Source organism: Mus caroli, chromosome 2 (assembly GCF_900094665.2).
Source record: "Mus caroli chromosome 2, CAROLI_EIJ_v1.1, whole genome shotgun sequence".
Classification (NCBI taxonomy): domain Eukaryota; kingdom Metazoa; phylum Chordata; class Mammalia; order Rodentia; family Muridae; genus Mus; species Mus caroli.
In genome coordinates, this window is record NC_034571.1 from 70447712 (window position 1) to 70460579 (window position 12868).

The 12868-nt window shown below is 42.7% G+C and overlaps 1 long non-coding RNA gene across 1 annotated transcript in view; it reads right to left on the bottom strand.

Moving 5' to 3' along the window:
• Positions 1-3230: 3230 nt before the first annotated feature.
• The window catches only part of LOC115029265, an 11723-nt gene continuing 2085 nt past the window's right edge, over positions 3231-12868 (bottom strand). Inside the window, exon 3 of the long non-coding RNA XR_003834848.1 lies at positions 3231-4674. This is a non-coding gene — a long non-coding RNA (uncharacterized LOC115029265). The remainder of the gene's footprint in view (positions 4675-12868) is intronic.

The following is a 12868-nucleotide window of genomic DNA, read 5'->3' on the forward strand; positions in this document are numbered from 1 at the left end:
AAAGCACATTAAAAAAAACTTTTTTTTAAAAAAAATGCAGGTCCTATTAAAGTCCCCCATAAAAAACTCACCAAAAAATGTGGGCTCTCAACTTCCCTCCCCAGCCCAGCAATCCTGCCCTCCACAGGACGCCATTACAATAGTAGCCTCCCCCTACCCTTTTTCCCCTGCCCATGTGCCACAGGACACCTTTACACACGCACACGCCAACTCAGGGCTCTTCCCAATCCCTTCCCTCTGCCAAAGGAGAGAGAGAGAGAGAGAGAGAGAGAGAGAGAGAGAGAGAGAGAGAGAGAGCTCTCTACTTCTTTCCTCTGACCCACACAGCTACATTGTCCAAGAACCAGCTAAGGAAATGGAAGAGCCTCATAACATAACTACTGGGGTCCAGAAGTTGCCCCCACAAATCATATAAACCCTGATCTCAGCCACACAGGGATCTCAGCCACACAGGGATAGCTCACTGAGCACTGGCCCCAGGACTGACCGGTCAGGGCCACAGACCAAACACGGGAGCTGACTGCACCCAGGAGCAGACTCCTACAGAGCTTTTAAGCCTGAAATCCACAAACATCTGTGCCAAGTTATTCCACCAATCAGGATTTAGGGGTAGGGGACTTCCTTAGGAATGTGTCTTTGTTCTTCCCATTGGTTGGAGTGTGGCAGGGGACTTACCTTGTCTAACATTCATGTCTTAATTTGCCAACCAGGATCTCAGTTACCCAGTTACATGAGCCTTTCTGCCAAGTAGGATATCAATTCCCAGGGAGGTCTTGGGAACCTAAACTTTACTTGACCCCTACTCAAAATGGCTTCTTATATTGGTGCAGGTGTCTCTCTTATGGGGTCCATCCCAGGGGCAGCTTACAAAGGCAAAACCATAAAAGCTTACACATAGGTAGAGGAAGTGTTGCCAGCTGGTTGGTGCAAGTCCAAGCCTATTGTGGCTAATTATACAAAGCAGTTCTAACTGACCTCAGTTGTGATTGGTTTCCAAGAACACCAAAGCGCAGAACATAACAGAATATGCAGTCAACTTGTGCATGAGAAAGTTTCCTTATAACATTATTTTTTTTAAAAAGATTTATTTACTTATTATATGTAAATACACTGTAGCTATCTTCAGACACCCCAGAAGAGGGGGTCAGATCTTACTATAGATGGTTGTGAACCACCATGTGGTTGCTGGGAATTGAACTCAGGACCTCTGGAAGAGCAGTTAGTGCTCTTAACCACTGAGCCATCTCTCCAGCCCATCCTTATAACATTATTAACAGCACCAAATGACGGGCTATACCAGGTCTTAACACTAACCTCCTCAATCCAGGCAAAAGTGAAGAGGGTGTCTATCAGTCCTCAACTGGCTCTGCCTCCCGCTCAGCTTGTGCCCACATCTGAAATCTGGAGCCCTGGGTATTCTCAGTAGATGACCACCCTCTCCGCCCATGCCCACCCGCACCCCTGGGATACATCCTCCCAAAGTCAGATCACCACTTGTTTGTTTGTTTTTTGTTTTGTTTATTTTGGGTTTTTTCGAGACAGGGTTTCCCTGTATAGCCCTGGCTGTCCCGGAACTCACTTTGTAGACCAGGCTGGCCTCGAACTCAGAAATCTGCCTGCCTCTGCCTCCCCAGTGCTGGGATTAAAGGCTTGCGCCACCACGCCCCGGCCAGATTACCGTTTTAAACAGGTTTTTTTGTTTTTGTTTTCCAGAGCCCAGTCTGCAAGATGCTGTAGCCGAGCACTCCTCTGGCTTCAGACTTGAGACATAACCATCTGTCTTCTGGCTCACGAGTTCAAAACCCACTCTCACCTCCTCAACCCCTGCCACCAGGCTCCTATACCTGTCTCCCTTTCCCTTTCGGCTTTTCGGGGTTTAAAGAAACAGGAAGTTGCACCTCTCCTGCTGCCACCTGCTGGGCTATGGTGGCACATGGCCAGGGGCAACACACAACTGGGACTCACATGCCAGGAAGAGGGACCTGACCATCGGTGGCGTGGATTCGAGGGCAGATGGAGCAGGCAGCTGGCAGTGGCAGCGGGACGGGCCAGGTGTGAATGGTGCCTGGTCAGGAAGAATCCTCTAGGCAAAGTTAAATTCTCTGAGCAGACTAACTGCATGTAACTGTTGCCTGTCACCTCAGTTACAATACAAAGCTACAGAACCTAAAACTACTAGAGTAATGGGTGGAGTCTTGCTGCTGATGTATCCTGAGACAATACAGTTCACCCAAAACTTAGAATTGTCATGGTTAGCCGGACAGTGGTGGCCCACACCTTTAATCCTAGCACTTGGGAGGCAGAGGCAGGTGGATTTCTGAATTCAAGGCCAGCCTGGTCTACAGAGTGAGTTCCAGGACAGCCAGGACTGCACAGAGAAATCCTGTCTCGAAAAACAAAAAAACAAACAAACAAACAAACAAAAAAAAACTGCTTTTTTTGGTCTGAATTTTGTTTAATTCTTGTTCTTCCCCAATAACAAGAATATCTAAAAATAATGTTCTTGCTTTTAATTCAAAATTGTTTATAGATTGCAAATGATGGTAATACTGACATATCTAAACATTTCTCTCTTTTTGTAAACTTAAAACTTCTTTTAAGTTTCAGAAAATCATTGTGGATCTACCTCCCAAAGGTCAAATGGACTGCATTAACAACTATTAGTTAATCTTCAATTAAGAAAAATAAGACCATCTACTTATTTTTCACAGACAAGCTGTTACTGCCTAATCCAGATACATAATTAACATGGTGTTTCCTTTCTCAGCCACTTTAAGCAGATGACATAAAAGATCTCTAGTTCTTCCCTCTGCTTTCCTTACTGCAGTACAGTAAGGAAACACACTTAAAGAGTGCCAGGCCAGGATTAAGATTCCCCCCAACCTCCCCCTACCTCGCCCCCCCTCCCCCGTTGCCTTCTCCTTAGGCACCTATCCCACCCAGCACAGGAGAGGAGCGTATGAGTGAAGCTGGAGAAAAGGGGAGACCTTGTCTCAAAGGAGCACTGGGCTGAAAAGAGGGCTCAGTGGTTAAGATCTTTTTCAGAGAACCCTGGTTCTTCAAATCCCAGAACCTATAACTGCCTGTAACTCCATCTCCAGGGGATCCTACCCCTCTGACTTCCACAGCACCTCTACACAAATAGCATATACTCACAGACACACAAATATACATGATTTATATTTTTTCTTTCCTTTTTTCTTTATTTTAAAGAAAGAGAGGGAGGAGAAATGGGAGAAACGGCAGGAATTGCAGGGAAACAACTTCAGCAACATGGAAAGCCACCACTGGGCAGTGAACTAATGAGGTAGGAAAAACAGTGAATAAATGCCACCTTCCCTTGAATCCTATTTCTGTTGGTCAGAGCTCATTCTGGCTATAGCTAAGACCCGAGTCCTTTGCATTGCATCATCCAAAGGCCTGGGCAATCATCTGTGAAACTGGATACCTTGGTCTTTGATGTAATGTTTCATCAAAAGCCAGGCATTCCAAACGCATGACTGTTAGAGCAGCTGCCAAGAAAAGTCAACATCCTGGACATGAAACAGCAGAACCATGACTCCGAAGCAAACAGTCAACCATGATGATGCCCAAGGCAGAGCTGGCAGCTGCGGCCTTGGAAGTCTGAAAGAGTGCCAATGGCAAAATGTCTCTCGTGGACATACATGCCCATCAAGGTGCAGAGGACAAGAAGTTCTGCTTTCTCTGAATCCTTTCTGGCACTCTCTGAGGCAGTGTGATATCTCTCTGGCCACTCACGTTATACAGGGCTGTGTGTGCAAACTAGATTCTCTACGTTCACAGTAAAATCCAAGTGGTAAATAATCTATGTCTTAAGTAGTATAGTTTATGGCAATTGTACACACTCATCAAAGGATTCAAGTGTGCAGCTTTCACACACAAGTAGGCTATTGGCCAATTACTCTTTAGTAAAACAAAGCTGATTATAAACTGCAATAGAAATGTTAATAGAAAAGTAAAATTGGGATTATCACCTCCTCATCTCTTGTGACCTCTTGATGAAGCAGTGATGGGTGTGGTGGCCCATGTCTATAATCTCAGCATTTAGGAGGTTTAAGCAGGAGGATCAAGACTCCAAGGTCACCCTCTGTTACAAGTTCAAAACCAGGCTGCCCTATGAGGCTCTGTCAAAACGGAAACCAAAGAAACCACCCCTAGAAGAAAGTAACTCATTCCAATTTCTCTGCTCACTGACTCCTTCCCACTGCAGGCTCATCCCTTTGGGGACAGGGTCAAGAGAGAGGTGACATTAGTAGGACATGAGTCATGGGTATAAACGAAGACTACTCACAGGCTTTTCTTACCCCTATTTTCCTCCTGCTTGAGTCCTTACCAGGAGGGTCCCTTTCGAGCATTTAAGGGGTTAAGTACACAGGCGTAGCACAATTCAGGAAAGACAAACACGGAGAAGGGACATTGCAGGCTTTGTGGGGTGTTCCAGGCTATTTTGTTGAATTTAGGAGTGCCAGAAAGCCAGGAAATTATTTAGAAGAAACAGAAAAATTGTGCATCTTGCTGTAGACAGTTGAGAGCAATGGGTTTGACTCTGTTATTCTGTTCCTTTCCATGAGATTCTAGGGTGGTGTGAGGATGGATGGCTTGCTGTCTCTAGGTGACACACTGGCACGTGGAGTGATAGTGTACATATTATTTCTGAAAAAAAAATTAAAGATTTTATGTTTGCCATACAGCATTTTTGGTTTATCATCTTACGAAATTTAGCCAAGAAATTGGTATTCAACAGCTGATACTGAAGAACAATAAAAAGCCACAGAAAAACAGGAACTGTATGTGACTTAAAAAAAAAAAAAAGAGCCGGGCGTGGTGGCACATGCCTTTAATCCCAGCACTCGGGAGGCAGAGGCAGGTGGATTTCTGAGTTCGAGGCCAGCCTGGTCTACAAAGTGAGTTCCAGGACAGCGAGGGCTACATAGAGAATCCTTGATTTGAAAAACAAAAATACCTCGAAAAAACAAAAAGAAAAAAAAAAACCAAACCAAACCAACCAACCAACCAACCAACCAAACAAACAAACAAAAAACCCTGAGCTTCCAGACCCATAATGGCTGACAGATCTCTCTGAGTTTGAGGCCAATATAGGCTTAGATTTTTCAAAACCTACTTTATAAGGGTAATTAAACATTTCAACCTCCATTCTAGTCCACCTTCCAGAGGTAGAAGGAAAGAAAGGTTAATGGGAAATGGGGGGTGTGGACCTGTTTAGAAGCACTTCTTTGGGGCAGTTCCGCCCTTCGTTGTCAGGGTACCAGCAGTGCAGCTCAATAGTGTCACCAAGCAGGAATCAGCAGTATAAACCCAATCCAGCAGAAACAGCCAGGCCCCGGCAAATCAGCTCGAGGCTGGGGATACCATGAGGCCAGTTTCCCTGAAGTCAGGACAAGCAAAGGTCAGTGGAAGCCAGCAGTGTTGCAAGGTGAACCCAGGCAAGCACATGCTCTGTCTGTGGAGTCACATTTACATTCTTTCTAAATATGCGCCCTCGCAAGCATATGCTCCAGCAAAACATGCCATGCCTTTTTACAAGACAGCTTCCAGAAAACCACCACATGTCTCTCTGTTCCAGCTAAACATATTCTCACATGTCTGCGTCAGCATAACATCCTCTCACAAGCCAGCTTCCAGGAAAACATCACAGGACAACTCAGTCTCCAAAGAAAACAGAAATTTCCTCTTCAGGCCACTGACCTGCATCGTGAGTTCCAGGCCAGCCAGGGCTATATAGTGATGCCCTTTAAAAGAAATATTTTTCGGTCGGGCAATGGTGGCCCATGCCTTTAAATCCCAGCACTCGGGAGGCAGAGGCAGGCAAATTTCTAAGTTCGAGGTCTACACAGTGAGTTCCAGAACAGCATAGGGCTACACAGAGAAACCCTGTCTCGGGAAAAAACAAACAAACAAAAAAAAAGATTTTTTTTTCTTCTCAACAGAACCCTATGGAAAGAGATGACTAGGAGACAATCCCAACTTCATTTTAAACTGTACAATACCTGCTTTGTTTACACGGAGGCTGGAGTAGAGAATCTGGGAAGATTTAACTCATCTTTCAACCTCATTTCTTAGGGAGAAGCCTCAGAAAGAATTCATTCCTCCAGCACAGATGATATCATATATTGCTTTCATTACAAAAGGATGCTATTTTGCTCATCCCTGAGAAATGGTCTCTAGTGAGGAAATAGCTAGTGGCTTATTTTATACTCAACTCACACATCTAATTAGATGAGTAAAACACAATTAACATTTACATTTCACACGACTTGGGAAGAAAAACGTCTTGGTAAAATCTAGTTTGAGGTCTACAGGAGAAAAAAATAGTGCCTCCTGTCTGACTTTGAGCCTGCCATCCCCTGTTTCCTGCATCAGGATAGAATGTAGGTGCCTGAGGAACTGGCGTTCCTTTTATAATATGTAGGAGAGGTCAATTCGTTCTTTTGCTTTTATGATATTTGGTGTTAATTTCTCCCAAATAGTTGCTACAAGCTCTTTGCCAATCCTCACTGATTAACCATAATGACAAACTACTATTAGTATAAGGTACTACAATTTCTGCCAGGTCTGTTCCCGACAATTGATGTAATCTTATTCTATCTTTTTTTTTTATGATTAAGTCAGAAACTTTTTCTATGTAAGTCTGTAATTTTTTACTTTGTGTGCTAAGAAAATCCAGTCCATAAAACTATCTTCGTTTCGCATCATGAGCACAGTAGGAGAATGAGTTGAAGACAAAATAACCAAAATACAATCAAGTTTTGGGATCTATTCAATGCACATATACATCTCACAGTCTCTGTACTACCAGAGTTAACTCTCTCTGCTTCAGCTGTTGACCAACTTGGACTGTTTAAGTCCCAATCTCCTTGTAATGTTTGAAACAAATTATTTAACTCTTAAGAGGTTAATTGAATGGTAGGACATAGTCAATTAATACCTCCCATTAATCTTTGAAAATCATTAAGAGTCTGCAACTGATCTGATCTGTACCTTTTGTGGTTGAATTTTTTTCTTGACTTATTTTATAACCCAAGGAGTTAATAAAATCTCCTTTCTGTAGTTTTTCAATAGCAATATAACCCCCCAGAATGGCTAATTTCTTTGTGTTTCCTTAAACATTTTCTCTCTAAAGTATCTGCATCAGAACCAGCCAACAAAATACCACCAGTGTAACAATAGTGGATTGAGGATATTGCCTACGAATTATTTCTAGCAGTTATTGCATAAAATATTGACATGAAGTTAGACTAGTTAACATTCCCTGTGGAAGAACTTTTCACTGATATCCTTTTACAGGTCAACCATTATTTCAAGTAGATACTATGAAAGCAAACCTTTCCCTATCTTGCTCATGAACAAGAATAGTTTTTTAAAAAGCAGTTTGATGGTTTTTGTTTGTTTGTTTGGTTGGTTGGTTTTTCGAGACAGGGTTTCTCTGTGTAGCCCTGGCTGTCCTGGCACTCACTCTGTAGACCAGGCTGGCCTCGAACTCAGAAATCCGCCTGCCTCTGCCTCCTGAGTGCTGGGTGGGATTAAAGGCGTGTGCCACCACGCCCGGCTCTAAAAAGCAGTTTTTTTTACATCAATTCTTATCATAGACCATGCTTTAGGTAATAAACAAGATAAAGGAACCCCAGGCTGTAATGGACCCATTGGTCAAATTACTCTTTTTTGTTGTTATTGTTTTGTTTTTTCGAGACAGGGTTTGTTTCTCTGTATAGCCCTGGCTGTCCTGGAACTCACTTTGTAGACCAGGCTGGCCTCAGAAATCCGCCTGCCTCTGCCTCCCGAGTGCTGGGATTAAAGGCGTGCGCCACCACACCCAGATGGTCAAATTACTCTTTTCGCTGATCTTAAATCTATTAACATCCTTCATTTTCCCAATTTATTTTTTTTATAACAAATACAGGGAAATTCCATGGGCTAGTAGACTCTTTTATATGTTGAAGTTACTCAAGTGCCTGTAATTTTCTCCTTAGTCAAAGGCCACTGATGTACCTGCATAGGGTTATCAGTCAACCATTTTAAGGGTAGGGCTAGCCGGGCATGGTGGCGCACGCCTTTAATCCCAGCACTTGGGAGGCAGAGGCAGGCGGGTTTCTGAGTTCATGGCCAGCCTGGTCTACAGAGTGAGTTCCAGGACAGTCAGGGCTATACAGAGAAACACTGTCTCGAAAAACAAAAACAAAAAAAACAAAACAAAAAACAAAAAAAAAAGGGTAGGGCTGTTGATACTTTGTCAATAGCCCCCCCTTATAAATTTGGAAACTCCATCCCTGTTCTTTCCTGTGTTTGGACAATTGGCACAGGCTAGGGTTGGTTTTCATGACATACAGCAATACCTTCTCCCGGAACATCTACCATTTCACCCCTTATTTCACCATGGGCTGTGCCTGGATTACAGGGATGGTAATCTGAGAACCCACTCAGAAAGATCCCTTTCCCCTAAATTTATGGGTATGACGGCCACATAGGCTTTAACAAATATGTTTGGCCTTTCAGTCTCACATTTAAGCCATTGTACATTTTGTTTTGTCTGAGATGAATCTCTAATACCTAGAAACTGTGAATTTACTTTTGAAGTGGCCGTTTTGAATCCCAGGATTTTTGTGAAATGTGTTATGTCAGTTCCTGTACCCACCAAACCTTCTATTTCTATACCATTTACTTGCAATTTTAACTTTGGCCTCTGATGATTAACTACTGTTTGTCAAAACACACATTTTCCAGTACTTGCAAACCCTCCTGTTCTTTCTCCTGGAGTAGCTTTGCCTTTGATGTAGGGAAACAGCAGCAGCTGAGCAACGCTATCACCTGGCTTGTTTGCTTGCCTCTATAAATGCTTGTTTGAAACTGGGCTCCGGGCTTCACCCTCCCATCCTGCTGTTTCAGTGATGACAATAAGGCCCAAGCTCGAGCTTGAATAAAGACCCTAGTGCAATTGCATTAGGTGATCTTTTGGGGCTCAAGGAATGAGCACAACAAAACAAACAAAAAACCCAAGATCCCTAGGGAGTAAGTAACATGCTCAATTTCATAGACATTTATTAAAATAATCAAATGTCAAAAATGAGAAAAAATTTAATAACCACATTAGATTTTTGTCTCTGGTTTAGGTGTTTTGTTTTGGGGGAGTTGAGGGGGTTTCAAGACAGGATTTCTCTGTGTAGCTATGGCTGTCCTGGAATTCACTTTGTAGACCAGGCTGGCATCAAACTCAGAAATCTGCCTGCCTCTGCCTCCCAAGTCCTGGGATTAAAGGTATGTGCTACCACTGTCCAGCCTGGTTTAGTTTTGTAGGACAGGGGTCTCCTACATCCCAGGTTGGCCCAGAACTAGCCATATAGGGAGAATAACTTTGAACTTCTGACCCTCCTGTATCTACCTCTTCCGGTGGTATCACAAGCACCACACCTGGTTTTATATAGTCCTGGAGATGACTCAGGGCTTCGAGCCTGGGAGGCAAGTGTCCTATCAACTGAGAGCCAGGCCCTGTTTCTTCCATTCATGTGACCTATCTGCTAGAATTTTAACGGCTGTATGAATTTGGAAGCCCCATGACAAGATGCAAAGCCCACCTCCATGCCCAGGGAATGATGACTCTGAGCACACACTTCCCTTGCTAGCTTCTATTTTCTCTTCTTCAAAACTAGGAGACCCCATTCCAGTCACAAAATATTCTCATTGCTTTTTAAAAGGTTTGATTCTTCTGAAAATTTTAAATATTTCAAAAGGTTTTCATTTTATTTATTATTTGAGACAAAGTCTTAATACACAGTCTGGGCAAGCCTAGGTCCTGCTTATGTAGGCTAGGCTGGCCACAGACTCCCCAGAGATCTACCTGTCTCTGTTTTGTAAACCAGGTTCCTAGGATTTATGTACTCAGGGCTGGGGCTGTCTGTCAGGCAGCACAGCTGGATGGATAACGCTTCTGATGAGCTCAACTCCATGAAATGCTGAGTGTTTGTCAGACTACATAATGGCAGTTTCTATTCCTTTGTAGTAGCCAATGCCTTTTAACCATTTTTTATTTATTTATTTATTTATTTATTTTGGTGCTTGCAGATAGTAGACAAGCACTCTACCACTGACCTACAGTCACACTGACAGTGCCCTTCTAATGGCATTTAAATTGTTTATTGTCGATGCAAATAAATTCTGAAAGCTAGATTTTTGATACAAATTTAGGTTAAAATTTTGGGGCAGGGTCTCAGGTAGCCCAGGCTGGCCTTGATATTGACTGTGTAGCCAGGAGTGATTTCCCTATCTTTGCCTCACAAGCACTAGGATTACAGATGTGCTGATACTGTGTATAAATATTAATATAAAATTCCTACATGGTCTAAAATCCATTTGCAATATCATATGAAATGACATTACATTTGTCAATAAAAGGAAGAGTTGTTTGATTCTCTCGATAGAATTATAATTGTAAATTTGAATGGCTATGTAAAACGGTTTTAAATATTTTATTCCCCACTTATGTGATCATAGTCCCTCAATGATAATGAGTATTCAGAATATGAGGGATTCATCATTAAAAAGTCTGAATCAAAAACTGCATAAAGCCATTTCAACCATAAAACTCAATACTAAAATATAGTCACAGGATCAAGTTCAAAGTGATCATTAAAAGAAAAATGGGAATTTTTATTTGAAAGTTTTATGCAAATTCCACGGGTAATAGCTTCCCTAATAATTTGCATCTTATTTTTTAATCACAATTATATAAAGAAAATGTTATGGAAAATTTAAATCAGCCATCATTTAGATGGCTCCAAGTCTCTTGCTGCTTACTTTAGTTTGCTTTAAAAAAAAAAAGATTTTGTAACGTTCAGGGTCACCCTCAGTTACACAGTGAGTTCAAGACAGCCTGGGCTGCATACAATCCTATCTTAAACTTCTTTTGTTGTTAATTATTTTCTAGGTTAGGCTTGGTGGCACATACCCGTAATCTCAGCACTCTAGAAGCACTGGGAGATAGATCTTTCTGAGCTCTAGGCCTATTTGATCTACATAATGAATTTCAACAAGTCAGTGCTGCATAATGAGAGCCTGACTCAAAAAAAAAATTTTTTTTTCTGTACCTTGTGAAATGAAAGAAGTTGAAAGAACCTTATATAAAGTCTATAGGCCATGCATCCCACCCTGGCACCCCTATCTCCTGGCTCTACACTCTATCCTACATACCCTCATTTCAAAGTTAGGGCTACAAGGATTGACAGAAGACAAAGTTTGACAAGGCTTGAGTGTGTGTTTTATAGAATCAAGAGCTGGAGCAGGGCTATTTATGTCTAGGATATATTGGTCCCTAGAACTGAAGGTACTTTTAGGAAAAAAAGAAGAAAAGGCAGAAAAATAGCTGGGCATGGTAGCTCACCCAGAGCAGAGCTGTTTTGTTGGGCCTCAGTGGGAGAAGATGTGCCTAGTCCAGCAGAGACTTGATGTGCCAGGGTGAGTTGGTACCCAGTGAGGGAGTCCCCCTTCTCAGAGAAGGGGAGAAGTGGGGTGGAGGACTATGTGGGAGAGACTGGGAGATGAGGAGGAGCTTTGATCAGAATGTAAAGTGAATAAATAAACGGGAAAATACTGTCCTTCCTGTTAACTCAGAATGTTATTATGTCCATCAAAGTCACCTGGTAAGGAGGAACCCAAGTGTAACACACAAAAACACAAGTTCTGCCTTTTCTATCAGGCAGAAATGAGAAACAACCAGACAGTGGCACTCATAAAAAACAAACAAATGAACAAACAAGCAAAACAAAACAAAAAATGAAAAGCTCATCCCTTAACAAAAAAACACAAATCTGACCTTTGCTATCAGGCAGAAACGAGAAACAACTGGAAGGTGTTTGTCACACACAAGAAAAGAAACTTATCCTTTCCTCCTTGTCGGGAAGAGACAAAAGTAATACAATTGGTGTGGCGCCCTTGGCTCTCCGAGCCTACGCCCACCCCATGGCCCTGCTTGGCCATGACCCCCTGATAAATCTACCTTTACTGCATCTTGGCCACAGATACAAATTCAAGGCCTCTTTTCCGGAACAAATTTACAGATGTGGTACCACTCAGAATTTACGAACAAAGAACAGCATAGACCACACTGTGTGAGACCAAACCATGCAGACTATGTGGACAGATTTAACGTACAGACAGAAAAGAAACAGGAAGTTTATCGTCGTAGCACTACAAACACATTTATAGACAGACCTAGACTGGATTTGCCAACATCACTCTCTAGATCCATAGTCTTAAAAGCCACGAGGAACCTCTAGGCCTGTGCACCAAAATGTAGCACCAAGGAAGTATTCAAGAACCCCGAAAGACCAATCAGGTGCAGAGCCAATGCAATCCCACCAGAGTCTTTATTCACAAACTCAAGCTTGGGGCTTAACACACTGCAGACCCACAGGACAGTTCTGGTGAAGAAAAGCCCCCAACACTCATTAGGGGAACATTTTATAGAAAATGGCAAGCGAGCAGTGACTGTTTCTAGCCTGGCAAGCATCTAATTGGGCTGGTACTGTGGCCTTTAGCATAGCTGGCTGGTGCTAGGAGCCTAACCATAAACTTAACTTCTGTTTTCTTTTTAATTGGTGGTTATTAGGCAGGGGAGGGCTTGTAACCTGGAGGTGTAGACTTATTGGGGAATAACCTGGAGAGGCAGGTCTTGTTGGGGGGTAGCCTGGAAACTGGAACTAGGTACTGGCCTATTAGTTTACTTGAGTTTAAACTTAGGTCAGGTTTTGTTTGTGTTTGTTTGTTTGTTTGTTTGAGACAGGGTTTCTCTGTATAACCCTGGCTGTCCTGGAACTCACTCTGTAGACCAGGCTGGCCT